The sequence below is a fragment of the Eumetopias jubatus genome, unplaced genomic scaffold, assembly GCF_037043125.1.
Source record: "Eumetopias jubatus isolate StellerSeaLion01/CBP00866 unplaced genomic scaffold, mEumJub1_p1.0 scaffold_3, whole genome shotgun sequence".
Classification (NCBI taxonomy): Eukaryota; Metazoa; Chordata; class Mammalia; order Carnivora; family Otariidae; genus Eumetopias; species Eumetopias jubatus.
Window position 1 is genome coordinate 42,090,076 of NW_028274809.1, and position 8,680 is coordinate 42,098,755.

The window sequence follows — 8,680 nt, forward strand, 5'->3', positions numbered from 1 at the left end:
GCTCAGTTGGTTAGGCAACTGCCTTCAGCTCGGGTCATGATCCTGGGGTCCCAGGATCGAGTCCCGCATCGGACTCCCTGCTCAGCAGGGAGTCTGTTTCTCCCTCTGACCCTCCCCCCCTCTCATGTGCTCTCTCTCTCTCATTCTCTCTTTCAAGTAAATAAATAAAAATCTTAAAAAATAAATAAAAATATGACCTGAATTACAGTCTTTAGTGGTTATTAGAGGAGCACTTCTGCCCTGAAAGTACTTAGAAAGAACTGAGAGCAGAAAGGAGGACTCACCATTTCTTGTTCCTGGACATTATCCCCAGCCCACTTGTGCAGAAACTAAAGAAAATGAATCAAACTTAAAACTACAATACGAGGGGCACCTGGGTGGCTCAGTCAGTTAAGCTGCTGCCTTCAGCTCAGGTCATGATCCCAGGTTCTTGGATGGAGTCCCACATCAGGCTCCCTACTCATCAGGAAGCTTGTTTCTCCCTCTCCCTCTGCCTGCTGCTCCCCCTGCTTGTGCTCTCTCTCTGTCAGATAAATAAATAAAATCTTTTAAAAAAATAAAAATAAATAAAAATTAAAAAAAAAACTACAAGATTTGCGCAGTGGCAGTATCGTAGCCAATGAGGTTTATCCGAGGCGCGATTATTGCTAATTGAAAAAAAAACTACAATACAAAGTAAATAAAACATAGGTTTAAGAAAAATAATGAAGATAACCATTATACTTCTCATCACCAGGGCACTCCTAGAAGAACATACACAACATAGGAAGAGAAATGCACAGTGATTAAAAATTCTTACACTCACTCAAAATATCATTCATTTGGCAGGGTTAAAAAAAAAGAATATTTCAGAACTCAAAAATGCTAAAACCAGTTATTTCTATTAAAAAAAGAGCAAATGCAATTATGTAATTAGAATAATCTAAGTATCATTATGTATATTATGTATATATTATATAAATATAAGTTAATAGCCATAGATGATTCTGATGTTAACTATGTGTTGAGCATCTACATGTTATTTTTTTTCCCATAACTTATTTAATTCCAACAATACTTGCAGTTACATACTAATAATTCCCTTATTTTTAAAATAGATAAAATATCTGGTAGGGTTATTTCCAACTTGTGGGCTTATACTGTTCATTAAAAAAGCAAAATTCTCATGGATTGGAAGAACTGATATTGTTAAAATGTCCATACTACCTAAAGCAATTTATAGATTCAATGCAATCCTTATCAAGATACCAATATTATTTTTTTACAGAACCAGAACCAGTGATTCTAAAATTCCTATGGAACCACAAAAGACCCTGAATAGCCAAAGCAATCCTGAGTAACAACAACAAAGTTGAAAGTATCACAATCCCAGATTTCAAGATATACTACAAAGCTTCGGTAATCAAAACAGTATGGTACTGGCACAAAACAGACACATAGATCAATAGAATAGGATAGAGAGCCCAGAAATAAATCCACACTTACATGGTCAATTTATCTATAACAAAGGGGGAAAGAATATGCAAGGGGAGTATACTTGATGGTGAATATACAATGAAGAATATTCAATAAATGCTATTGTGAAACTGGACAGCTACATGCAAAAGAATGAAACTGGATCACTTTCTTACAGCATACAAAAAAATAAATTCAAAATGGATTAAAGACCCAAATGTAAAACCTGGAACCATTAAACTCCTAGAAGAAAACACAGACAGCAGTCTCTTAAACAGCAGCCTTAGCAACATTTTTCTAGATAGGTCTCCTAAGGCAAAGGAAACAAAAGCAAAACAAACAAACAAACAAAAAACAATAAAATAAACTATTGGGACTATGACAAAATAAAAAGATTTTTCACAGTGAAGGAAACCATCCACAAAATGAAAAGGCAACCTCCTGAATGGGAGAAAGTATTTGTAAATTATGTATCTGATAAGGAGTTAATACCCAAAATTCATAAAAACTTACACAACTCAACATCAAACAAATAATCTGATTAAAAATGGGAAAATCAGGGGCACCTGGATAGGTCAGTAGTTAAACATCCATCTCTTGATCTCAGCTCAGGTCTTGATCTTGGGGTTGTGAGTTCAGGCCCATATTGGGATCCAGGCTGATCATGGAGCTCACTTAAAAAAAAAAAAAAAAAAAAGGAAAATCTAAATAGACATTTTTTCCAAAGAAGACATATAGATAGCCAACAGACACATGAAAAGATGCTCAACATCACCAATCATCAGGGAAATGCAAGTCAAAACTACAATGAGATATCTCCTCACACCTGTCAGAATGGCTAGAATCAAAAACACAAGAAATAATAAGTGTTGGCAAGGAGGTGGAGAAAAGGGAAGCTTCAGGCACTGTTTTTGGGAATGTAAACCGGTGCAGCCACTGTGGAAAACAGTATGAAGTTTCCTCAAAAAATTTTAAAAAAGCAAACCATATAACCCAATAATTCTATTGGGTATTTGCCCAAATAAAGCAAAAACTCTAATTCAAAAACATATGTATGTTTTTGCAGCATTATTTACAATTGCCAAGACATGGAAGCAACCAGAGACCAATGGTAGATGGATGGATAAAGAAAATGTGGTAATATACAATGGAATATTACTCAGTTATAAAAATGAATGAGATTTTGCCATTTAGAATGACATGGACGGGCCTAAAGAGTATTATGTGACGTGAAGTCAGTCAGACAGAGAAAGACAAATACTGTATTATTTCATTTATATGTGGAATCTAAAAAAAACAAAAACAAAAGCAAAACAAAACAAACAACAATGACAAAAAACAAATGAACAAGCAAACAGAAAACACAGAAAGAAATCTATAAATACAGAGAACTGGTGGTTGCCAGAAGGGAGGGTGGTGAGGGGCATGGGTGAAATAGGTGAAGGGGATTAAGAGGCATAAACTTCCAATTATAAAACAAAGTCAAGAGATGAAAATTATAGCATAGGGAGTATAGTCAAAATATTGTAATAACATTATATGGTAATATATGGCAACTACACTTATTATGGTGAGCGTAGTTTAACATATGGAATTGTTGAATCACTATGTTTTATACCTGAAACTTTCATTGTATGTCAGTTATACTTCAATAAAAAAATACAGTAGATAATTTTTAGCAAATACCTTTATATAGGTAATATAAAGGAACACAGGAGGTTTTCACAGACTGCTTGTATAGATATACACATTCATGCAAGGAACTAAGCATTATAAATGACTAATTTTGTTGGATAATAATATATGAATATAGGATTAAGATGCTAAAGTATAAATTTTAAGTATGTATGGGAAAATCCAAAAATAGTTTAAAATTAGAATACACAAATTCCTCAAGGAAAACTTAGAATGGGAGTTGTGGAAGTCAAAAAGGAAAATAATTCTAATGACTTGTATTGGTATCAGGAAATAAAACTTGACAAATATAATGTCTTTGTAGCAGAGAATATTTGTTGTTTAATACTTATGTCTTAAAAAATATTTTTGTATTGATTATTAAGGATCAGAATGAAATCATGAATAAATTCGGAGTTAAAAATTTCAATTTCACAGGGAATTAAAGAGGTAAGGATAATTTAACAAGCCTGCACATGTTTCTATTTCTTCTATTAACACTCATAAACCTTATACCCAACTCTGTAGCAGAAACCTCAAAAAAGAGAAAAAAGCTGAATGCCTGTACATGTATTATATATGTTCATTATGTATTAATTGGGAAGATGCAAATTAAAACTTTGATAAGTTAGCACTTTATATCCAATGGCTAGGACAAATATTTAAGTCTAAAAATAATAAGTGTTGGCAAGGAATTATAAATAGCTGGTAGGACTATAAATGTTGATCACCATTTTGTTAAACAATTTTAGTTTTCTTTTGAGTTTATATATTCTAATACTGTTGTGGATTAAATGTGTCCCCAGAATTCATATGTTGAAATCCTATCCCCAATTACCTTAGAATGTGATCTTACTTAGAGATAGGGTCTTTACAGACGTAATCAAGAAAAAATGAGGTCATTAGGATGTGTCCTCATCCATACCCTAATGTATCCCTCTAAGAAGGAAAATTTGGATAAAGGCACAGAAGACAATGTAAAAAGACATAAGGAGAAGATAGCCATTTTCAAAGTAAGGAGACAGGCCCAGAACACACGCTTCCCTTACAGCCCTCAGAAGGAACCAAAGCTACCTTCACCTCATACTGGGTCTAACCTCTCTCCAGAGCTGAGAGACAGTAACATATGCCATTTAAGCCACCCAGTCCCAGTTTGTGGTATAGCAGCCCTAGAAAACTAATACACAATTCCTCCCGGGGTATATTATGCAAAATCAGGAGTTGGTACCTTGAGTCTCTTGAACCAAACAGGTGCTCCCTCATCTACCATTGCCTATGGCTCATCTTTACAATGACAGGATTGAGGAGTAGTGACAGACAATACAGCTGGCAAATCTGAGAATATTTACTATCTTCACTTTCACAGAAAAGCTTGACAACAGGAGCACATGCAATATTTCAGTGGTCTAGAAAATAGCAAAAGAATTGTAATAACCCAAATGCTCATTGACAGTAGAATGAATAAACTATAGTATATATCCACCGCCATACTCATAAATGGTTAACAACTATCTCTACTCTCAAAAAAACATGTGTACAGAACTTCAGCATACATTTTATTGATATAAAGAATATATGTGTATGTATGTATGTATGTATACATATATCACAATTTGCAATTAATAAAGTAGGATATATTTTAATATAATCATCATAGAACCAATTGAGTCTCACAGAATTCTTTCTTTCATTTAACCATATTTTATTTTTTTAAATCACTTTGCAAATTTTGGTGCAAGCCATGAAAAAATAGTTCTTACATGAATGTTGGTTTGTGTTTTCATTTACACTAACAAGTCAGCTGAAACAACGTTATGTTAGAATTTCACTACTCAATGGAAAGACATTCCATGTTTACGGGTTAAAGAACAAATATTATTAAAATGTCCACATCACCCAAAACAATCTGCAAGTTTAATGCAATCCCTATCAAAATACCAACAGCATTTTTCACAGAACTAGAACGATCCTAATACCTGTATGGAACTAAAACAGACCCTGAAAAGCCAAAGCAATCTTGAAAAAGAAAAACCAAAATGGAGATATCACAATTCCAGACTTCAAGTTATATTGCAAAGCTGTAATTAAAAAAAAAAATATATATATGGTACTGGCACAAAAATAGACACATGGATCAATGGGACAGAAGAGAAAACCCAAAAATAAACCCACAATTTTATATGGTCAATTAATCTTCAACAAAGGAGGCAAGACTATCCAGTGGGAAAAAGACTGTCTCTTCAATAAATGGTGTTGGGAAAACTGGACAGCAACATGCAGAAGAATGAAACTGGACCACCTTCCTTCACCATACACAAAAATAAACTCATAATGGATTAAAGAACTAAAGACCTGAAACCATAAAATCTTAGAGGAGAGCACAGGCAGTAATTTCTCTGACATGGGCCTAGCAACATTTTTTCTAGATAGGTCTCCTGAGGCAAGGGAAACAAAAGCAAAAATAAGCTATTAGGACATCAAAATAAAGTGTTTCTGCACAGCAAAGGAAACAATCAACACAGCTTAAAGGCAATCTACAGAAAGGGAGGAGATACTTACAAATGACATATCCAGTAACAGGTTAGTATCCAAAATATGTAAAGAACTTATACAACCTAACACCAAAAAAACAGAAATAATCCAATTAAAAAATGGACAGAAGATATGAATACACATTTCTTTAAAGAAGACATACAGATGGACAACAGACATGAAAAGATGCTCAACATTGCTCATTATCAGAGAAATACAAATCAAAATTACAATGAGATACCACCTCACACCTGTCAAAATGGCCAAAATCAGAAACATAAGGAACAAGATGTTGACAAGGATGTGTCATCCTTGTCAACATCTTGCGTTGTTGGTGGGAGTGCAAACTGGTGCAGCTACTGAGGAAAATAGTATGGGGGTTCCTTAAAAAGTTAATAATAGAACTACCCTACAATCTATAATCACACTACTGGGTATTTACCTCAAAAATACAAAATACTAATTCAAAGGGATGCATGCACACCTATTTTATTGCAGCAATATTTACAGTTGCCAAGTTATGGAGAAACTCAAGTCCATTAATATATGAATGGATAGAGAAGAAGTGGTGTGTGTGTGTGTGTGTGTGTGTATATACATATATATACACACACACACAATGGAATATTATTCAGCCATAAACACAAATGAAATCTTGCCATTTGCAATGACATGGATGGAGTTGGAGAGTTATGCTAAGTGAAATAAGTCAGTCAGAGAAAGACAGATACCATATGATTTCACTCATATGTGGAATTTAAGAAACAAATGAACAAAGGAAAAAAGAGAAAGAGAGAGAGTGTGAAAGACAAACCAAGAAACAGAGTCTTAAACAGAGAGAACAAACTGACAGTTATCAGAGGGGAGGTGGTTAAGGGAATGGGTGAAACAGGTGATTGGGACTAAAGAGTACGCTTATCACAGTAAGCACTGAGTAATGTATAGAATTTTTGATTCACTGTTGTGCACTTGAAACTAATATAACACTGTGTGTTAATTATATTGGAATTAAAATTTAAAACAACAAAAAAAGCACTTCACTCATTTATCAATGACAGAGTGATTTTCTTACTGATATTGATAGTGTTTTACAAATACTGGATATGTATTTCCTCTTTTTTTGTCCTATATGCAAAGTAATGGCTACTAACACGATCTACCTTTCAGTATGTATTAACATTTTATCCATCATTTTAAAGATTTATTTTATTTATTTGGCAGAGAGAGACAGCAAGAGAGGGAACAGAAGCAGGGGGAGTGGGAGAGGGAGAAGCAGGCTTCCCCCTGAGCAGAGAGCCCGATGCGGGGCTCCATCCCAGGACCCTGGGACCATGACCCAAGCCGAAGGCAGACGCTTAATGATTGAGCCCCCACTTATCCATCATTTTAAGTTGAAACAATCAACAGAACAATAAATCAAGTTTTGATTTGTAAAATTTGCCAATTTCCTTGGTTTAGATATTGCCACCATGGCCTATTTCAACTCTACAAATGGGTAAGAAGCTTTCTTAATATCTGGGATCCTAGAGATTCCATATTCTCCCACAAGCCTTTCCAATTTGTTAACAAAATTAACTGAATTCTTAACCATACCTGGCTGCATCTGTCTCAAGTAAATAAGTGCCATGTTTATTTCTCCTTGAAGGCCTTTGCTTTTACTTTGACTTTCAGCGAGTTGGTCTTTTAGCTCAGTCTCCGATAGATTCACAAAAGCTTACAGGTGTGTAGATTGTCCTGTTTGCTACTGTTGCAGAGAGGGTGGGAGCAATGTTCCTGCCAGCTAACTTATATCCCTAACAGAAACTGGAAACCTGGTTATGTCAAAAGTTTTCCCTATTAAATTAAGTGATCTGAGGCCTTGCCACATGTCCACCCTGCTTCCAAAGTTAATCCTTTTTTTTTTTTTCCAGGTAACATAAGATAAATTTAATCAAGCCTAGATATTTTAATAGGACAAGAGGAGTAAATGGTCAGAGCATGAGGTTATTATTATAACTCCTCACCTTTTTCTATAAAAAGTGATTTCAAAGTAGAATATGATGTACTTATTTTAAAATATTCAATGTCTCCTATATTGTGAATCATTTAGAATGATAAATTACTTTATGTCTGTGAACATGTATTGTCAATAATGCAATTAGAACACTGGTGCTGAGGTGGGGGGAGAGGGGCTAACAGATGAAAACCATATAGCCTCTGTTCTCCAGAAAACTATTAAATTTGATATTATAATATCAATACATGTTCCTCCTAATAAGGCTCCTGAATACAAAGAATACCAATGTTGCAAATGTGCAATAATTTGGTTTAAATATCCACATTTTAATTTATTACATACACAATTATGTTTTTGCATTTAATATACTTAGTTTCATCTAATTACATTAAATTATCATCAAATTATGCCTGCCTCTCTATTGTAGAGTCTCAAATGCAAACATCTGCAGTATTGTTTTAATGCTACTTCATGCTATGATAAACATGTCAAAACGATATTGTCTTTCTTCTACACATACTTCAGACTAGTATTTATTTCCAGTTGCTACTTTTTTAATTTTTTCATTACTGACACTATAATTAAAGTCACTTGTTTTCAAAGAAAGAGGATTAGAATGGTTGTGAAAGATGTGCTTTTTGGTTGAATCATATTTCTTGATTAATGATTATATTTTGTAAATTGTTAACAACATCTCAAGGAGACAAATTAGCCCTCCTTGTTGCACTGTTGGTGGTAATGAACAGCTGCAAATGTCACCTTTGAAATTTCTCCAATCGAAGTTTTTTAGCAATGCCAATATATCAAACCATCAAATCATCATGGCTGAAAGACTTCCACATAAGTAGGATAATTCTAGTATTTCATATATGGTTTTGGATGTTTCACTAAATTTAAATAAATTGAAATTAAAATTAGTTATGTCTTTCAAAAAATCAATTTTACTTCTATTTAGTAACTTATGATACACAATAAATGTAGCTTAGGATGTCATTGGACTAGAACCAATATAGAATTCATTAA

At 33.9% G+C, this 8,680-nt stretch overlaps 1 pseudogene; it reads left to right on the top strand.

The window, feature by feature from the left end:
* The first annotated feature begins 590 nt into the window (after positions 1-590).
* LOC114226026 (U4 spliceosomal RNA) lies at positions 591-721 on the top strand (annotated as a pseudogene).
* Positions 722-8,680: the final 7,959 nt, after the last annotated feature.